Genomic DNA, 20,156 nt, shown 5'->3' on the forward strand with positions numbered 1-20,156 from the left:
CTTGTACAGAATGGCTGTGGTCAGTGTGTCACCGCGAACCCTGAACAGCACCGTGTCGGTGTGGCCACAGCGAAGAAGTTGGTAGTCTGTCACACTGATATGCAGCCTGATGTGTACTTTTAGCAACTACCGGACAGTATAGTTTCCTTAGTCCATTCAGTCTAAAATCAGTCTATCTGCTTCAGATGCTCCCTGTGCTGGCTAGGTTTACACACTACTGAAAGACAAAATATCAGAGAAAATCATTTTTCTAATTCCCCAGTATATTCCACCAAGAGAGACTGAAACTTATATTGCGGCAAATCAAGAACAACTCAAAATATACAGAAATTGTACTTTAAAATTAACTAAGAATGAAGAGAAGTCAATTCTGTAGGCTGGTCCAATTTACACAAATCAGTATTTATTGATATACTTGGCTAATGCCTTAATCCAAAGCAGTGTACATTTTTACACATATTATACAGCTGGGCACTTAACTGAAGAAGTCTGACTGAAGTACCTTACTCTAGGGTACTAGGATACAGCATTGTCACAGCCAGGATTTGAACCCTCAGCCTCCCAGTTATGAGTCCAGAGGCTTAAACAGTCTAAACAGAATTTTTAATGGTTCAATTTCCGTATGTACACATAACTGAAGACTTTTAGTTCAGCACATATGAAATTAACTTACTATGTCATTCAGGTATGGAATGTCAATTGTACAAAATATGTCCTAGATTACCCTATTTAAACGAGCATCAAAAATGTAAATATCATACCTAAAGCTTTTATCTTTTCAGGATTTGAAGCAAAATATATTTGTCTTGCAGTTACTAGGTTAAATGGGTAATTACTGGGTAGCAGGTCTAACAGGAAGTATAGTAAAAGTTTTATCATTCACATGGAATAGGATACATGCCACTTGAAAGCTTCTAGTTTCCGATCCTAAAAAGGGTAATTCTGCAGCTTTCCATCTCCTGTAGCACCATGACATATCTGTTAACAGTCTTGAGTGAAACTCTCAAGCAAACTGACAAATCTCCTCCTGGCTTCATCAGCCTGACCTGAATTTCCACAGACAGCACTAGGCCGAGTGGTTATGTAAGAAAATACTATACAGTCCTCAGCTGTACACACACCTATGACCGGCATCTTCTGCCAACCACTGTAGCTCAGCAACATATTAAAAACACTTTTTAGGACTTTTTTTTTAAATACTTGTATAAATATTAGCTTGATTTGCGTTGAAGTTAAGTGGCATCAGAAAAACATGTTATCCCTTTCAGTGCCTGACAACATCATGAAGGAGAGCAAATCAGCAATTTCAATACAGCTAAACAAGTAATCACAGCTGAGAGCACTGTAGGTCATTTTTATAAAATACTGCCGTGAGTAAAGTATCCTGACAAGAGCTGGCACTGAGAAATGACACACAGCTACCATAATGAGCACTCATCTCCATCATACCCAGCCCAGATGTGTACAGCTTCTACAGTTATAGCCTTGAGAAACCCAGGGCACAGCAGAGCTCTCACAGATAACCTACTCAAAACTTCTAACACTGCCCACTGTACACCCACCATGCCAAGACCAGTTTCACATGAGATGCTCTAAAGGCTTTCTCCATGTATCAACACTTTTTTCATTATCTTCAACAATGTACTCGCCGTCTGTAAACAGCTCTTGGCCACAACATTCTTTTGTTGTTTGAATTTTATATTCACACCAAACGGTGTTCTGCTATTCAGAATCTCTATGTAGAAAGTGCAATTCTGAAGGTGAAACAAAATGCTGCATCACCAGGCAAAAAAGAAATAAACCTGAACACCCCCAGGAAAAAGAATGTTGCTGGCTGGTGTATTGCGACAATGCAGAGTAGTGTTTAGTGCTCTAGACTCCTAACAGGAAGGGTTTAGATACAACTCCTGAGTGGGGGACTACTGTTGCTCCCTTTAACAAGGCACTTGACTAAGACTGCTTCAGTAAAAATTCCAGCTGTTTCAATGGGCACAAACAGAAATCACTTTGAACTATATAAACCATTAGTAGCAGTTTTTACTTGACACATAACTAACTTTACTGAAAGCTAAAGTTTCAGTAAACAGTGGTCAAACAGTGGTTCAGTGGTCAAACACGATTTCTCATCCAACCCTATAAGGAGAAACCACAGGATATCAGTCCACCTATTGTGAGCCACTTCTCTGATGTAAAATTATGGATCTCATGGTTAAAGGCACTCAACCCTACAAACTGTTAGATGTGGTCTACTGCAGCCTTGAAAATCGAAATGTTTCTTTCACAATATTCCCTTGAATTTTAAACCTAGCTTTATAGTTCCTCCATTTTTAAACTCCAATAAAAATCAGACTGGAATAAAGAAGTGAGTTTAAGATGCAGCTTATATCCACAGTAAAAAATATGTTGACTCCACAGCAATTGATATAGTAAGTTACAACACCAGCGCTGTTTAAAGCTCACAGAAATAAAAAGCAGTGCATAGTTTGCTTGTGTCCTTCTAGACTAACACACACATCACTTCACACCTGCCTGTTCAAACAGTGAAAAAAACAATCATTAATCCCCACAGTAAATGTTTACTTAGTGTTTCTGTAAATTGAAAGGTACACACATGTGGAGGGGGGGGGGCAGGGGGGGGCAGCTAGGTTTGATTGTTGTTCTGTTTGCACAGCTTTCCTCAGCCCTTCAGAGCTGAAAGAGATGACCTCATCTCCATTGTGCACACTGAGCTCCGGCCTATCCTATCAGCTGGCACTCACAGACCACCCCGCCCTCACAGGCACCTGGGATTCCAAAGGTTGATTAGAAAACGTTATCAAAGACATTGCCGCTTCCACCAAGACTTGCCAGTGGGCAGGATATACCTTTGCCTTATTACTTGCATGGCTCGGCTTCTTTTTACCGCTTAGTCAGTTATACTAGCAATCCAATGAAGTATGACTTTCCCCAAATATTGAACACTTGTTTGTAGTACTCTGTAACCCTTCTGCTAGTAGGTCAGCCTTGGAGGTGGAAAGGTACAGACACATGCTGTTAATCTTTTACTTGCCAAAAAATACAATTCAGTTTGCATTCCATTCCACAATCTGGCACACTGTCCATACTGTTCACTGAGAGAAGATTCCAATGGTGAACAGTTCTGATTGATACGGTCTACTGCTAAGAAAGAGAATGATTCGGGAGTTTGCATTAAGTTAAGATTCCAGTGGTGTGATTTTGGAGTGGGGACTAAGAAAAGAATGGCACCTCCTACAGTACAGTGTCCCCTATTGGGACGGTAGTTTGGAAGTTTCAGTCCAAAGTCACTGACGGATCCAACATTCCCACTTAAAGCAGCAAACCGGATTTTCCTAGAGGTCTCTCATGCCAGTACTGACCAGGCCCATCCTTGTTTAGCTTCCGAGCTCTGACAAGATCGGGCTACAAGGAGATAATGCCATTGCCAAGCCTCTATCTTCCCTATGGCAGCAAAAACCAAACCATCGCTTTCCTTTCTACAGGCCAAACGTCTAAGCACTTAGCTCGTCAAATCAATGGCCTAAACCTCATGCCCAATGTCTGGAAGCATTTGCTCTGCCAATACTAGGCGCTTTAGCACTGTGCTGGAGGCAAAGTAGAAGCCACCCATTCCAATGCCTACTGGAGCAAAACAATGTACTTTCCAATGCACAACAAAAGCAGGACATTTTGAGCGGAATAATCCCTTATACTGCAAGCTGCATTTTGAGGGACACATTCCGACCACCCTACATCATTATCTTCTCTTGAATAAGAGCTTTTGTACGCTGAAAGGGCTTTCAGCCAACCGCCATTTGCTGGTATCAGCAAGTCTATAATAAAATGCATAGTATATTAGCAACTAGCAAACGGTGGCAATTTCCTTATAAAAAATTATTCCAGCTGAAATGTTTTGAATCTTAAAGTAGTCTGGGGAATATTAATGCACACACACTGACATTTCACAGGGAATTAAAGTTTACACATCGATTAACGTATATAATCAAAAATGTCCTTTTAAGAGCCTGAGGTTCATTGGTCAAGCTATCTACTACAATATGAAATGATCAGGTGTAAGATTTGTTAAACTGAGTTATATAACTGTTGCAAGATATCTTTTCAGAAATTCACACCTTTCAGTCTTCTAAGCTAGTACACATGGAACCATCAAAATTTCAGCAAAGTAAGTATCAATAAGAACTCTAGAAGAAAAGCCTAGCAAGCATTTGCAATGTGTACAGCTCATAATTAGAAATACTGTACAAATACAGTGGTGACTCGAAATTATTTCAAGCATTTTTTGTCAACAGGTGATAAAAAAAACAATAGACAATGCAGAACCCTTTAAACAAGATAAATCACTTAAATGCTTAAAACAACAAATGCAAGTAAAAAGTCAATGTGGACAAAAGATTCAGAAGTGCAAATCTCAAAGGTTTAGAATGCAACAGGCAGGTCTACTTCTGATTTTGTTTCAGAGCAAATAATTGATTATTACATTTAGTTTATTGAATTTTATCCATACTAAATGAAGTCTGCACAGGTCATACTACTCTCATACAAAATTAAAATAATACAATTTTATTAATGAGCACTTTTCCAGCAAACTTAAAGCACTTATAATACACAACAGACACAAAAAAGAAGGGGAAAAACCTCAAGTTAACTGTGAAATCAAGAGTAAAACTTCCTTACAAATAATTTAAAACGCTGACAGTCGCAGTCCCCAATGGATTTTGGCATTCAGTCCTACACACATGGTGCAGTATACGAGAAGGGTCTATGCCCAATGCACAGAGCCTGAACGTCTCAAAATCAACAGATTTCAGATTGAGAGGACTATACGTGAGCAATAAATCTAGAGGTACATGTACATAGGCAGACCTTGATATCCACTGTAAATTTCAGTGGAAGCCAATGAAATTTGGATATAAGCATGAGTTAATTACTGAAGTAGATTAGTACTATTTAGTACACAAACCATATAATTCTGGACATACTGAAAAATTGTTGATAGTCTTGGTCCTGGCAGACCCCTGTATTCTCTCCTGGTTTTTTGTCCAGCTACATTCTTGAAGTCTTTTTTGAGGTCTGTTTTCTTAAATTCCTTTCAGCTCTTAAAAATTTAATGGGAATTTGTGTTTGGTCTGCGACCCTATGCACATTAGTGAATTTCAGACCAGCCCTCAGTCAAGTTGGTGAGCTGAACTGCAACCTATTGGACTGACGCAAATGGAGAAACACTCACCGTGGAAACATCCGACACATTGTCATTCCCACCAGTGTTTGTTCAGCATAAACTGGTCACATAATAAGAGCCTGTTATTCACAAACAATGGAGCAAAATCTTAATTACAAAGTTGAAGAGAGACTTCATAAACTTCTGTATGCTAGCATTGTTGGAAATATTTTTTGAAACCGAGGCCCGATTGCAGAAAACAAAGCAAATGAGTTACAGACACCAACTAGAACCAGTAATCAAGGAAGTTGGAATGAAACCGATCAGAACAAAAAACAGCAGACAAAGGGGTCCTCCTGTAACACAATTGAGAGCCATACTAAAACATATAAACCAGTATGTAAGGCACTGCATTAATCTACTCCTGATGAAACAGAGGCAAGTATCAACATGCAGTGAAACAAGTGTTTGAATCAAAAGATCTGACTAAGAAGCTGCAAGTGAATACAAACAAGTACAGGTCACAACAGAGAACCCTGTGGAACACCACTAATAAACTACCCACTTTTTATTGCTTGGACACTCGTATCAGTGATTCTTGAATTGTTCTTTATTCTTATTTTGTGTTGTATTATAACATTGCATCATGTTAAATTCCAAACATTTCCTGCTAAATCACTCTACAATTTCCAATCTTTGAAACATTTTTACATTTCACTTTGGATAAGGCCATTAGGTCAATATTATTATAAATGACTAACAGTTCAGTTGAACATTAAACAAAAAGCAAAGACCAAAATAGGTATAGAGATAAAGAGATTGGTCCTAAAAAACTCTTGGCTAGCTCCACCTCTTAACTGAACGTCTACAACAGGATGACTGACCAGCATGTACAAATAAGATTTAGTGTGGCAGTGAAGAATATGTGACATTTCATTAAATGCCCTGTCTAGTTTCTGACTGCAGCTGCCACTATTTGCCCTCAAAACACGTTCATGAACCAATCATGTATTCTGTGTCAGTCTGAAAATTTGCCAATCACTTCACGCAATGCTAACTGGCAGTGTTATATCTATTTCTATATTATTATATATCTATTTCATTGTTTAAAAGAGCATTTCCTTCGGTACACAACAGAAGAATACTGTCTAATAACAGCTAAGTGAAACATCCCAGCCGACAGTTCAGTTCACATGTGCAAATTAAAATTAATTGTCGCTCCTAAGGTATTCTAACCTGAATAAACAGCGTTTGAGATTAGGTCTTCCACTTCTTGCAGACATAAGGACACTGTCACAAAGTTCGCCTCAGAAATGCTTTGTAATGAGGGAACAGCGTGTGCTGCTTTCTAGATTTCCACCCCTGAAGGGCACAACTGATGAAGAGATGCTGCACATCTGACAGATTTCCATTGCAAAGTAATGACTTTTACTCACCTTTCATAAATTACATGACAAACCTAACAATTACATTCAGCAATTCATTATTAACAATTAGTGTAATTGCTGCATGCTTATTTAAATTGGAAGCCACTTAATAAAACCATATTTTGTTAATGCAGCTTTTCAGCTGGCCTACTTCCATCACTGCACCCAGTTTCACCACTTCCATAACTTCCATAATGTGTACAGATTTCATCCTATTTATTTTTACCCCTTTGGATGTGACGCAATGTGAAGTCAAAAGGAATAGTCAAAGGGGAATAATGGGGAATTGGCATCCATGAAAATACAATGTAATTTGCCATGCTCATTCAAATCTAGCGCCTGTCCGAAGTATTGTTTTATATTATATAACAAGTATTTAAACATTAACTGAAGTGCTAGTAATTTTATTATGCAGACCTCAACGTCTACTTTACAGAACACGCGCTTAAAAAATTAAGACTGAAGTCCCTGACTCGCATGCAACTAAAATAAGAACATACAATGGGTCAGTTTAAGTGCCAGCATTTTGGTTTGGCGATTTAAATGGCAGTAACACTGACAACAGGAGATCTGTAAGCCTGCTCTGAACTACAGTACAGGTGCCAAGTGCACTTTGCCTCAGATACGAGCTGGCTGCTTTTTGGAAAGTGTCTGCTATATTTAAAAAGTTCTCAATGCATTGTAAGGTTAAAAAAAGGGAACAGAATACACAATGCTGTTGTGCGACATTCTTCAGAATTTGGAAAACCTTTGAGGTTTTTCAAAGCTTTGTCATTTTTTTACTGCACATATTTGAAGATCAGCAGCACTTGAAGCAACCTCCACTTTGATGTTCAACTCACTGAAACTTTAGATTACCAAGCAAACCCACAAAAAGAAGAGATGTTTGAATCTTTTCCAAATACCACACAAATAAACATAAAAGAGGCAGAGAGATTGGAACATGCTTTTATAAGCTCAGCTGTGATGCTTACTAAATTTAGTCCCTTTTGGAGGAAGGGGGAGGAAGGAAAACAATTATTTAAAACAGAACAATTTATCACAAGATAACACTTAGTAATTCATGCCTTTTCAGAGAAAGCTCACCAGCAGATGTATGGTTGTCAAATTTCAAAGCTTCTTGCTCCAGAGCAAATTGTGTTCCCAATTCTTTGTAAGCTTCTGCAGAAAAATCAAGGTCCTAATTTAGCCAAGGAGACAGGGTTGGCATGAAATATAGCTCAAGTTTTCACTTAAAATAAATTTTCACTGGATTTTACCTGAAAGATCGAAAAATGAAAAAGTCTGTACTGGAGCAAATATCTTGGAAATTATGCTGCTGGCATTTGTAAAGTCCCTCCTCTCATCTTGAAGACGTTCTCGAGGACAAAAGGCTCCAGTGACCAACCTTGCTACCACACATGACCTCATGGTAAGCAGACAGTTTGATTCAGGTCTATACAGAACAATTCAAACATTATGGAATCCACTTCAACACAAAAGTGTTAAAGCTATTTTTGGTGTGAAGGGCATCTACAGTTACTTTGACCAAACCTTTAACACTCGTGCAAATGAAAACAGTGCTGCCTAAAGCAAACCAGTCACATTATTTAAAAACAATGAAAACAACTTGTGCGGTATTAATGTATATAGAGCATGTAGCATTTCATTCAGACATGCAGCATCAGTAGAACGTTACTGTTCATTGAAGACACTTGGCACAATATTTCATTTTCTCTGCGATTTATTCATTCCCCTGTGCTCAGCTTCAACATCTAACCTTTTTACATTTAATACCATGTTCAGAAACAGAAAGAAAAGGTGCTGTTCTAATAGGTGCACTTTGGAGTTTTTTGGTGTTTATTTATTCAGCAATAATGATGACAGAGTAAGATCCAGGATTCAGCCTGTTGCAAAACTGAAGACATATGTACTTATGTGCATATTTGACCAATTGTCTACAACAAAAGCTAGAGTACTCACATAAACCACTAAATACAAATTTATGTACAAAGGATATGTTTTAGGAATAAGAACAAGCCCTAGAAAACCATTGGGCTCTGATATTCTAAAGCTTGGCAACCACAGATTTAGCATTTCCTGATTGCAAACAGAGTATGCTACTATAAATCCAGTTACACAGGCTTCTCCTTAAAATTTCCAGATTAAGTCTGTATTAAGACTGTATAAACTATTATCAGGCATAATGCAAGAAAAAAAGCAACAGAATTATGATATTGCGAATAACACTTCACCGAAACACTATGACCGCAATTGTTTACTTAGCCTAAGTAAACAATTTTAAGATATAAAGCTTTTTGATTCAGATGCTTCTACAAAACGACTTGTTCATAGAGACAGAGAACCTGTTCACGTTTGCAGATGCAAAACCAGTTGAAAAAAGATGCAACGCTCCATAAACCTTTCATCGTGAAATATTGTCATGCAATGAACAAATAAAATCTTGAAACCACTGTTTCCTTCACAATTTACACAAACTGCCCAGAATACATGAGGCAGACATTCAAGACAAAGCCGATATTTAAACTGTACCAAGCAATGGTCAATGTATCAGCACTTTAAAATGATGTCTCAAAACAAAAACTACAATTCTTAATTCACCTATCTTTTCCTGCTATCAGTCAATAGAAAATAATGTATAAATCATTACATTTTTACAGCTTTTTTAATCCCGAAGGATTCCAAAATGCTTTCCGAACAGGAAGAGCCCACTTCATTCACCACTGAAATCCACCTGGCATTCCCTAGCAGCCATTATGTGCCAGGAGGCCCACTACACAGCAGGTCAGGAAGAGAAGTGAAAAATAGAAAACACTGCAACTATTATTTTAAGGGAGAACTTTTTTAAGAGAGAATGTGGCCAAACTGAACTAGAATGGATCAGAATTTAGCCAGGTGGTCACTGAAATCACATACCTCCTCTTACAAACAGTGCCACTGGATCTTTAATGACCTTGCAGTCAGGATTTTGTTTTAACATCTATGGATTTGTTCCTGAGCAGCAGAGCATCACATCTAGTACTAATCCAGGGTGTGAATCATCTAAACAATGCATCACCGTGAATCTGCTTTCAGACACTACACCACTCTGGTCTGGTGTTAACAAAATTACATTGAGCCATCTGACTGGAATGAAGGTGACTGACACACACAGATATGTCAGACGTTACATTCAATTTCCCAGGCTTATGCTGCAGGGTATTAGTATTTTTATTCACATGAAGTGTCTCTGCATTTTCAACTTACAGCTCCCTAATTAATTACACTGAATTTACCTCACCTATCCAGAAAAATGACTCTCTTGTAAATCACTAGCGATGTCTCTAACGTCCATTCTATTACACTGTTCATAAAGACCTCAGCCTTCTTCTCAATAGGTGAAAATAAGATTCAATGAGTTAAAAAGGCTTGTTAGATATGTAGCAACACAAAATAAGCAAACAACACAAATTTGGCACAATGGACTCCTACCCTCAAGAAAAAGATACAATAATGATGCTTGCAACTAAAAAATCTAAACCATCTGAACTGTACTGATCCCCACACTCAGCAAACGTCAATAGTTAAATTGGGATCTAAGCCTAATGACAGTTTAAACTGTCATATCTTCAGCTTGTTTTACCACTCTCTATACTTTAAAAACTGCCTATACTATGCCTTCACTATGATTTTACTGGGCTCCACTACACTTTACTATGGCAGTTTTTACCTGGTATGCCTCAACAAAGTTTCACAAGGAACAACAACAACCCAGGACTAGAGTCATGTACAATCTAATCTGCCATGTATCATATTGGCAGAGACCATCAGGAAATGACTCTGAAATCTTTTTCTATGCTATTAAAGGGAAAGAATCATTCACATCTTCAATTTTTCTAAGAAGCCATTTTATACCTGATGATTCCATAATGGTGGAGCTACAGATTGTGCTGAGATTTTACCCCAAAAAAATAGCATCCATTAGGCAAGTCTATAATTACAGAGCCTCTGAGATTCTACGACGTTTTTCAACAACAGTGTCACAGAAGCTAATTAATGGCACAAATCTGCCTTCTGTTTGACAAGTAATCACAAATGCTCAATTTTTAATTATTTTATAAACAATTTGCTGGCACTTCAATGAATGTTGTTTCTTCTAACAGTTAAGAACAAACAGGCACTTGTTATGACAGAAAACAAGTGCTTCTCCAATGACAGTTTAAATATGAGCTGACCAGTGCTCCTCAACTCCAAGGTTTGAAAAACAACACCAGAACAAACATTTCCCCATACAGGACACTCCATGGAGGAAGCACTTTGAAGCACTATTATATTAATTAACTAGGTCATCTGAATCTATTGCATCAAATGTTCTGAGAACGTTAGTTGTTTTCAATAGTAAAAATATGATCAGGCATAGCTATTTAGAAAAATAAAAAGAGAAGTAAAAATAAGTAGTTTCCTGAGGAAGACCAGGGTCTGGTTAAAGATTATTTTACCTTACCCATTCATTACAAATCATGTCACTTAATGGTACCTTCTTAGTGCAGGCAAGTGAGAGGGTTCTGGCATTTGGAAACAAATCTTCAAATTCTATTTTTTTTAAATGCTTAGGACTAAAAATTGATTTAAATGGAGCCTAAGTATAAATCTAGTATCCCAAACTGAGTATGGATATGAAGAGATTTCTTTTTGCTTTTCCAAGCCAAGTGTTATTTGCAACAGTGTTTGCTAGAAGTCTTCCCCTGAGGTCATCGGTCCACTCAGAGAATGAGCACAGTAAAAAGTGAAGCACACAAGCCATCTGGGAGTCTGAGGGAAGGAGTGGGCCGACTATACCAGCTGAGAGCCACTTCCTATCAGTTTCGCTCATTATTCAGATATCCTCTCCACCTGTTACTTCCTTTCAGCACTGAAGGATTAGGGGACTGGTGCTGCAGGCATAATGAGGAATTCCCAGTATGATAAAACATTCAAAATAGCTGTCATCAGGACTCACAGGCCCCAAATTTACTGCTGTCTTTTAAATTCTGTATCCAAAACAGTAGCAAAGCTCCCTTTAAGCCTAAAGCATGAAAACAAGACTCTGCAGCATACTAAAAGAAGCATCAATGGGAGAGTCAGATGGAATCCTTCTCTTTTACTGAAGAAGCAGATTTTGTCTGTTAACTTTATATCTGGGGTTCACAGCACTGGATTTTGCCTCCATTAAAGCTTTATCCTACCATAAAAGCTTTAGCCCATCAGCGTTTCTTAATTAAATCAACAGATAACTTGATTTCAGGGGGATTTCAATCATTCTTGACAAATGGGATTTTAAAGGGATTATTGGTTTGCTCTTGTTGTGCAGGGGGTATGGCATGGGATTCACGAGAAGGTCGCAAAACTCTTTCAGGGCATCAAAGTGATTAAGCAAAGCACAAGTAACCCCAAAGCCCTGCTAGAATTAAATGGAAGGAAGGAAAGAACTTCTTCAAGACTGAAACAGCTGCCCGCAATGTATTCAGATATTTAAATTGAGAACAATGTTCTCGGTCCAAGTCATCATTCATCTATCCATCACCAGAAGACCGCTCGTCCTGCTGAGGGTTGTGAAAAGCCAATGTCTATCCCAGAAGTACAGGGAACATGGCAGGACAGACAGCAGACATCTGCTTCAGGAGGATACCAATCAATCAGAGGGCCACTGAACGAGGTACAATGTGGAACAGATTATCCACCCCAGCCCGAATGTCTTGGGAGGGTGGCTAGGAACCCACAGCCAAAACCAAATGAACATGAGAAAAGCCTGCAAACTCTGGATATCTAGATGCCTGAAACTGGAATAAAACCTAGGACCTTGAAGCTTTTACTGGAAGAGCCATTTTGAGGTAAAAGTGTTAAATGCCACAGCAGTGAGTAGCCCATAAGCTTGATGTGGTTCTGAGGTCAAAATGACAGGATCAAGAATCTCCTGTAAGCACACATTAGAAAGGCTCCCATAAACAAGGAACACTCTCTGACAAATCTTAAAAAGAATTGTTTTGGTATTTGTGGAATACAATTGTTTTTAAGAAAATGGGTTTTGGCAGGTTTGGTTTGGCAACAATTCAGACATTCCAGCAAGAATTTCAATTTTTTATATATTACCAAGAAAACAAAACACCACGAGCCCCACAGCATTTTTATTAAACGAGTAAAATACAATCTCTGTTTCTTTTACTTAATTTCTTGCTTGGTGAATTTCCCATTACGTGTAGACTGTTTGAAACTCTGTTTCTGCTTATATTATTTGTCATGCTAACTTACCAATGCAGAGCAAACATTCTGACTTCTCAAAGCTGAATTTGAAGGGGAAAATTTGTGGACTTGTATTTACTTTTTTCAAAGATTTTTCAACGGTATCCATTGCTTTTAAGGGTACTAATTTACTTACATTTCCTCAAAGTGCCACTTCCTATCTACTTTGATAAACGAAGGCTAGGGATAGTTTACATTCCAAGTTAAAACCTGTTAAAGACATATCACACATTTAAAAAAAACATAGTAACTGAAAAAGGCTAGTAAAGATACTGCCAGAAAATGCATACAATATAATCTAGTGTTTTAAATACCAGACAAGCCTGAAAAACAACACTGCCTTATTCTGAGAACCAAGGGCAAGGGGGTGTTGTACATATATCAAATCTGTTGTATACTAAAAAAAATGTGCGCTTCTTGGAATTTCAGGCAGCAACTTCAAATAATGTTATGCAATTCTGGTCAGTATACAGTTACATTTATCTTACATTTGCTGTTACTACAAGAGCCATTTCATTTTATCCATATCACAAAATCTGCACATGCTTTTATTGAACCTGGAATTGAAAACTTGTGGACAAAAATTCAATAAAGATTTATCACCTACACTTCACACTCAGTGCAGAAATTCTGTGACTTTTGCAAGAATTCAGCACTTGTTTATTGCTCATCTGTCATTGACTAAGTCTTCATTTAGCAATGGGAGAGTGTTGTACAAGACATGCACAGCCACCTACACTCCCTATTACATTGAGCTAATTAACATTTAAATGTGAATTACTACTAGTTCACTGCATCTTTCACATTCTTATTGAAATTGTAAGCACCGATTTTCTGGTAATTCTGCAAGAACAAGCCTATTTCTGGCTGTATCAAACATATCCATACAGGACAAAGTAAGATGTTAATGTATATGAATTATAATAAGGTTACTTGTAAAAAGAAACTAATATTATTGTAGATAATGAATTTAAATTTCATGCCACATTTTTATTATTGTTTCATCACATAATCCAGTTTAATTGGATGTTCATTTTTTTTTTTTAGTTTGAAGATGTTTTCATCACTAAAACATTAATGTTGTTTCCTGGGCAGCTCTTTCCTGATCCTATTTAACCTAAGAAATGCAACTAACTCTTCCAAGCACCCTGTGACTAGATTAGAGTGCAACAGATAGGCAGAAAAGACTGTCAATTTTACAATACTCTCTGAACAGCACTGTGCCCTATACATGTAAAATTGTGATGGACATTCCACAGAATTTAGAACAGTCTGTGCCCATTTGTGAAGGAATCTTACCTTAGCTCTGCACTATGTTCATTACCTACTTATTTCAGTGATGAGTCGTAAAGCAGAAATGTGTCTTCTCAACTTGCTCTATAATAAATAAACTGGTAGATGTGACAGGTACTGATAAGGCTATCCAATCAAAATAAGCTTGATGCAGGTAACTATTACCCATTTGGCACCGAGATAAAAAATGAGCCTACTAGAACAGTGGGTTAAGAAACTGAAAGACTTAAAATCGACAAACTGACCTTTATTGTGTTGGCGAGAAGCCACATGGTAGAGAAATTAAAAGGAAAAACACAGTGAGGCACATATTCAGAGAGATTTGTTGCAGGTAGCAGGTATACTTCCCTTCGCTCAACACATCCTCAAAAACTGAGCCAGGAGCATTATTAGTCATAAACTGGGGAGAACAGTATTGTACAAAGTTCCACCCTCACTCTCTTCCTTACTGGAGTACTATAAGCCTGTGCCCCTCTCTGATTACAGCACTTTCACTAAACCGCCCACGCACAGGAAAGCAATGAGAGAGGTGTAACTGACCTGAAAATTGCTCCTGGGGAGTTATTTAATCCTGATAACCTAAAGGACAAAAATAAGTGCACCCTACCTAGAATTCCAGTGGATCCATTACTAAAGTAAAAATAAATCAACCCCTGGCTGAACAAACCAACAAAATGAATTGGGGAAAAAATGTTCTAATGTTATAAAATGCAACATTAAAAAAGTAGCAGTCCCATCCACTATATATTATCCAACCACCTCCATCTTTGGGGCAGAAATGACTGATCATAAGGAAATAACTGTGTATTTAATATCCTGAGCTGAGCTCTCTTTAAAAACTGTCATTTAGGCAACCTTATCAATCTAAGATAAGATTATTTTTCTAATAATCAATAGACGTCCTCTATAATCCCTATCAGCAACAGACTGCAAGCCAATCACTAACAATACTCACAACCTGCTGAAACTGTGTGCTGTGTGAAAAGAAGTTACCCATTGAAAGAAAAAAATCAAGACCTCAAAATGTTTCAGAATGTATTGGCTTCTGGGTTTTCAAATCTTTTATTTCAGTCCCCGGAGACATACGTATGGTAACCTCTATATACCTAGTGTTATGTACCTACTGTATGACTAATGCTGTAATCCTGTTATAATGGATTGGATTCCTTACAAGCCTTATTACACATTCTGAAAAATCTGAATCCAATTTTTCTATATAACTTCAACCTGCGACTTATTAAAGACCAGAGTGAATTAAAAATGTCTAGCAGAACTATGCAAGAGTCACAATAAATCATGTACTAAATGAAATATTTTAACCCATCTTCATCTTCAGATGTGAAATGTATAGACATTTCACAAGAGTACACACTCATTCTCGGACTAATGAGTAATAACTTGGAGTTATTTTAGAACTGTACATAAAACGATGGTTTTACTCGTCCATGTGTCAGACTGATGTATTGTGAGGAACGGATACAACTAGACAAAATATTACAACACGTGCCCTTTAACCTGACGAGTACAAACCCGTGTCCATCCTCAGCCAGAATCACTCTGTGGCTCTAAGATTTGATAAGATTTGCAAAAGGAGTCTGTGCTCTATTACCCAGCTCCATAATTCATGCAATATTACATCTTTGGTCTAAAGGTCGCTGTCAAAATTCCCCGTTACTATTGATATGAAATATGCTAGCTAAAACAGAATTTATACAGCGTTTACACGAAACATTAATCAAAGATCGAATGGAGAAGTGCTAAACTGTCACTCTGTCCCTCTAATTGTAAGACATTGGTCATGACGTAGAAACAAAGCTAGCAATGTTAAAGAACGGGTAAATTAGAATAGATTATGACCAAAATAAAAAAACCGCATGTATAAGGAATACGTATAAACAAGACACGTATTGAAGAAGCATCAAAACCATTAAATCTCGACACAAAACACAAAGTGGAACCTGACACTTCACACCAAAATGACTTTCAGAAAGCGATTAAAGCGGGATGCACCCACAACCAGAAACCTGTTGTACATTCATTAGTGTTAGACTAAGTCAAGCGTGGCAAGAAAAAATAATGCATTAAAAAACTCAAACTTCTAAAACCCTCGGTTCCCCTTGGCACGCAGCACAAAGGAGCTTACCATCTCACCGGTAGTGGCACGTAATGATTGTCTAGGTTATTCATTACTACGTGAACTTCTATCCGTTTCCATCCCACATTAGCGTGGTCAGTATCGACCATCACACAGAGAGCCCCATCCATCGCTCCCAGGCGCTGCAGTTCACGGGCAACCCGTTTCCAACTCACCTTTTTTCTGCTTCTCCAGCCGTTTTTTGTCTGTGCACAAAATCCTATACGTCTCCTCTGCACTAACAAACGGTCCGACCCTGTAAAAATATGGACTGGAGTCCGCTCATCTTACGCTTCTCTCCATAACATCCCCGATTTTCCCCCCTCCCCAGTAAAAGTCCAGTTTGTCCCAGTATCTCGATGCAGTTGCAACTTGGAAGTTCGTACAAAGTTGCAGCTCCGCCTCGCTCTGCAGCTGCTGGAGAGATGAGGTCACTGCAATTCAGCTCCCCCCTCCCACTCCTATCGCAAATATCTCGCGAGGGCGGGAGAGCGAGATTTGGCTTAAACGAAAAGAAAAGAAGGGGAAAAAAACGGGGGATAGAGAAAGCTATTGAAAGCGTTGCTCTGGCAACTGCAAAACTGCACCGCTGCAGTCAGCGTGCAACTGGTGTTTTTGTCGGGATTTGCTACGCTTTCTTAAAAACATCAAGAGAAGCCTGGCAGATGCTGGTCACAATCACCGTGGAAGAAAAATGCACATCTGTCGGGGACCCCTGCTATCGCTGGCTTGCTGTCGTTGTTTATTACGATGTTTATGCGACTGCACCTGCATCTTTCCGTTAATTCCAGCTAAAATGAATAAACGCAGAGTGGTAAATTTGCGTTTAAAAATTAATAAAAAGTAACTTATTCTCGCTGCATTGTTGCTCACAAGAGGACTAACGCCCACGCTTCTCTTTTTCGTAAAATCAAATTCATAGTATTTAAAAGAAAGTTACGGTGGAAAGGTTAGAACTGTGAAGGAAATACAGTACTTCAGCGTAATAATGCACTTCTCGTGTCCCACCCATGAACTTGCCGTAGGCTTGTGAAGAGCTGTTTAAAGCCTTCCCTTACACATTCCTGCATTAACTGTTTTCCAATACATTAGTTCAAGTGGTATGACTGGTTTTGCCAAGCGTCTGATGAAATAAAATTTAAATTGTTTACTATTTTTAATGGGATAGAACTGGGAATACAAAGAGGACTTCTTATTTGTAATCCTTTTTGCATTCTTATATTCTGTGGTTATGGCAGACCACTAAGAAAAACAAAAGAAGTTAAAAGAAGGCTAGGTTTTGTTTTGTGCAAAACAGATGGGATTCGCCTTTCATTATTTCCTTTAAACAAGTTGTAGGAAGAGATATAGAAACACAGTAATGCATTCCTGATTTTCTCTGATCCATCTAGTTTTTAGCCTCTTCAACATGTGGTAACAGCCTTTCCAAATGAGTCCTTTTTTAAGTCTGAAAATGATAACAGATACAAAATGCTTTGCATTCATTTCTTTTTAGAAAAAAAAGTTCATCCCTGATCAATGCTACTTGATTTAACATCATTTCCAAAACTTATATTTTAAATATAACATTTTTTATTGTGCCTTTATGTGCCTCCTTGCCTTTGGAATGATCTTCCAGAGCTCTACTTTATAAAGAATTTTTTTTTTCATCTACATAATAAAGTATTTAGAGTATTTAGAACAAATACTCCTATCCAATTTTTAATTAAATTGGGAGCATTGAATATCAGCTTTCTTTGCTGGTATTCAATTGACTGGACAATTGCAGACTTGACTGCTATATTGAAACTGATAATAAAGCACTAATTGGCATTCGAACTGAAATAGACAAATGTCCCCCAAGCCTGGATTGTTTATTCCAGTGGAAATTCTTATAAACAGGATCGGCATGAGCTTTGTGTGCCATTTAATCAACCAACACATGATTATAATTAGTGTAAAAATGTCTATGACATTACAAATGAAGTGCCAACATTGTGACCTGCCTACATTTTCGGGCGAGCTAATATTGTGAATTTAATTGGTTCTTGCATAATGCTAACCAACACGTGTTCTGGTTGGGCACACTGACTCACACTTCACACTGTACCATCTGAAAGCATCTCCAGTCCTGTACACAAGCACATGTTTCCCAGACAGCCGTGCTACACATCTGTGGATTTTTAGTTTTATTTCATCCTCAAATATGATTGATAAAAGTAAAGTTCAGAACTCATCTGAAGAAACTGTTGAAAAGAAATGTAGTAGAAAAGCTCATTATTGCATTAGAAGTGGGGGGGGAAATAAAATTCATACTGAGTTGCTCATGCAACTGTACTAACAATTCTTAAAGAAAAGAGCATATGCAGTGAAAGTAAACATGCACTCTCAGGTTGAATTCCATATCTGAACGTTAGTAAGGATGGAAAATGAAGGATGTCTCTGGAAAAATTCAATTTACAGCACCTTGGAAAGCAATCTGAACAGCGTCCACACCAGAAGGTCACCAGCTGAATTTTTTTTTTCTGCAGTCCTTTGGATTCTCAGAAACTGTTAAGCCCCTGCATATTGGAGAGCCTATATAGGAAGGCCACAACCCTTACCGAAGGACACTTTTAATTGCTGAGATGTTCTGCAGGCACAAGCATGTATTCCAGTGTTTATTTGAACAAATCTGTCTGAAAAATTGACATGAGCTCTTTCCTTGTATATGTGTGCAAGTGACAGATGATAAGATAAAATACATTACTGTAGCACATAAGGTACCACATGCAACACAGAATCCTAGATATAGTACAGAAGTATTCACCAGTTCAAAGAGAACTATAAGCTCTCCCTAAACGACACAATTCTCCTAAATCACATTATGCCACGTCTCAGCTTTTGCGGACTAAGCCTTGTTTAAATCGGCATGAATTATGTTACCAGAAATATAGAAGACTCCGAAAATAAAGAGAGGTGTGTAGATTTTACTCAGTGTTCATTTCTTTAGAAAAAAAATCATTTTAGGAAGGCTGTATGAAGATTGTCTTGATATATCAAGGATGAACATATGCGGATGATGACTCATGACGGGCACCTTTGCTACTGTACAACCGATATTTCACCCACTTCAGAAACACATTTTTCCTGATCTTCTGAAAAGCTTCTATGCCTGAAACAAGTTACGACAAAAAAAATGTACAGTACTTCGTAGAACTACATGCTATATAGGTTTATTGACACGGATTACCGTCCTTTTAGAGATTAAGCACAGTCAAACATAAATCAATTGATTTGGTTTTAAAGTGTAGCCGCCCAGCAAAAAAACGTCTTGAAGCACTCTACAGTAAGTGATTTTCATCTCTGCTCCTGGAAAGGAGGGGCAAAAGGTGTCGATTATCATTTCAGACAAAGGAAAACTCATCCTTAACTCTTCTTCCCTAACTCTAAAGCAAGTGCGTTTGTGATTTGTCTATGTGCATTTTTTTATTTAAAAAAAAGTAAACGTGGTTAACAGCGGCAACGTCTAAGAACGTTTCTGGAATAGTGTGCTGCTCCCTCTAGAGTCTGACAAAATGATTGCATGCTTGACCTTTCCTCTGTCTGTGGAATTCCTATGTAAAGCCGTGCTGGATACTGCGAAGAATGCATCCATTCATCAACTTTTCTTGCTTGGCAGTCGCACTAATGCAAAATGACATGAAAATGTGACAGGTTGTTTATACCAAAACAGAGTCGTTGTAGGAAACTACAAGTGGCTTTGATAAGTCAGTATTTCCTATGACAAACGTTTTGTCTGGCAACGAAATCCCAATTCCACTGCGCGTCTATGTTAAAATAAGGCATTCACAGGAGGAAGAAAAGTCAAAGTAAAAAGGTGCTCTGTCATTTTAATGTATTTCATAGC

The 20,156-nt window shown here is 38.0% G+C and overlaps 1 protein-coding gene across 3 annotated transcripts in view; it reads right to left on the reverse strand.

Annotated features, from left to right (window-relative positions):
• The window catches only part of sipa1l1 (signal-induced proliferation-associated 1 like 1), a 124,699-nt gene extending 107,981 nt beyond the window's left edge, over window positions 1–16,718 (reverse strand). For all 3 annotated transcript variants that reach the window (XM_088648384.1, XM_088648379.1, XM_088648380.1), the window contains exon 1: window positions 16,465–16,718. The gene's annotated coding sequence lies outside the window, so the exon portion shown is untranslated. The remainder of the gene's footprint in view (window positions 1–16,464) is intronic.
• Window positions 16,719–20,156: the final 3,438 nt, after the last annotated feature.

This window comes from Lepisosteus platostomus, chromosome 10, assembly GCF_059453375.1.
Source record: "Lepisosteus platostomus isolate fLepPlt1 chromosome 10, fLepPlt1.hap1, whole genome shotgun sequence".
NCBI lineage: Eukaryota > Metazoa > Chordata > Actinopteri > Semionotiformes > Lepisosteidae > Lepisosteus > Lepisosteus platostomus.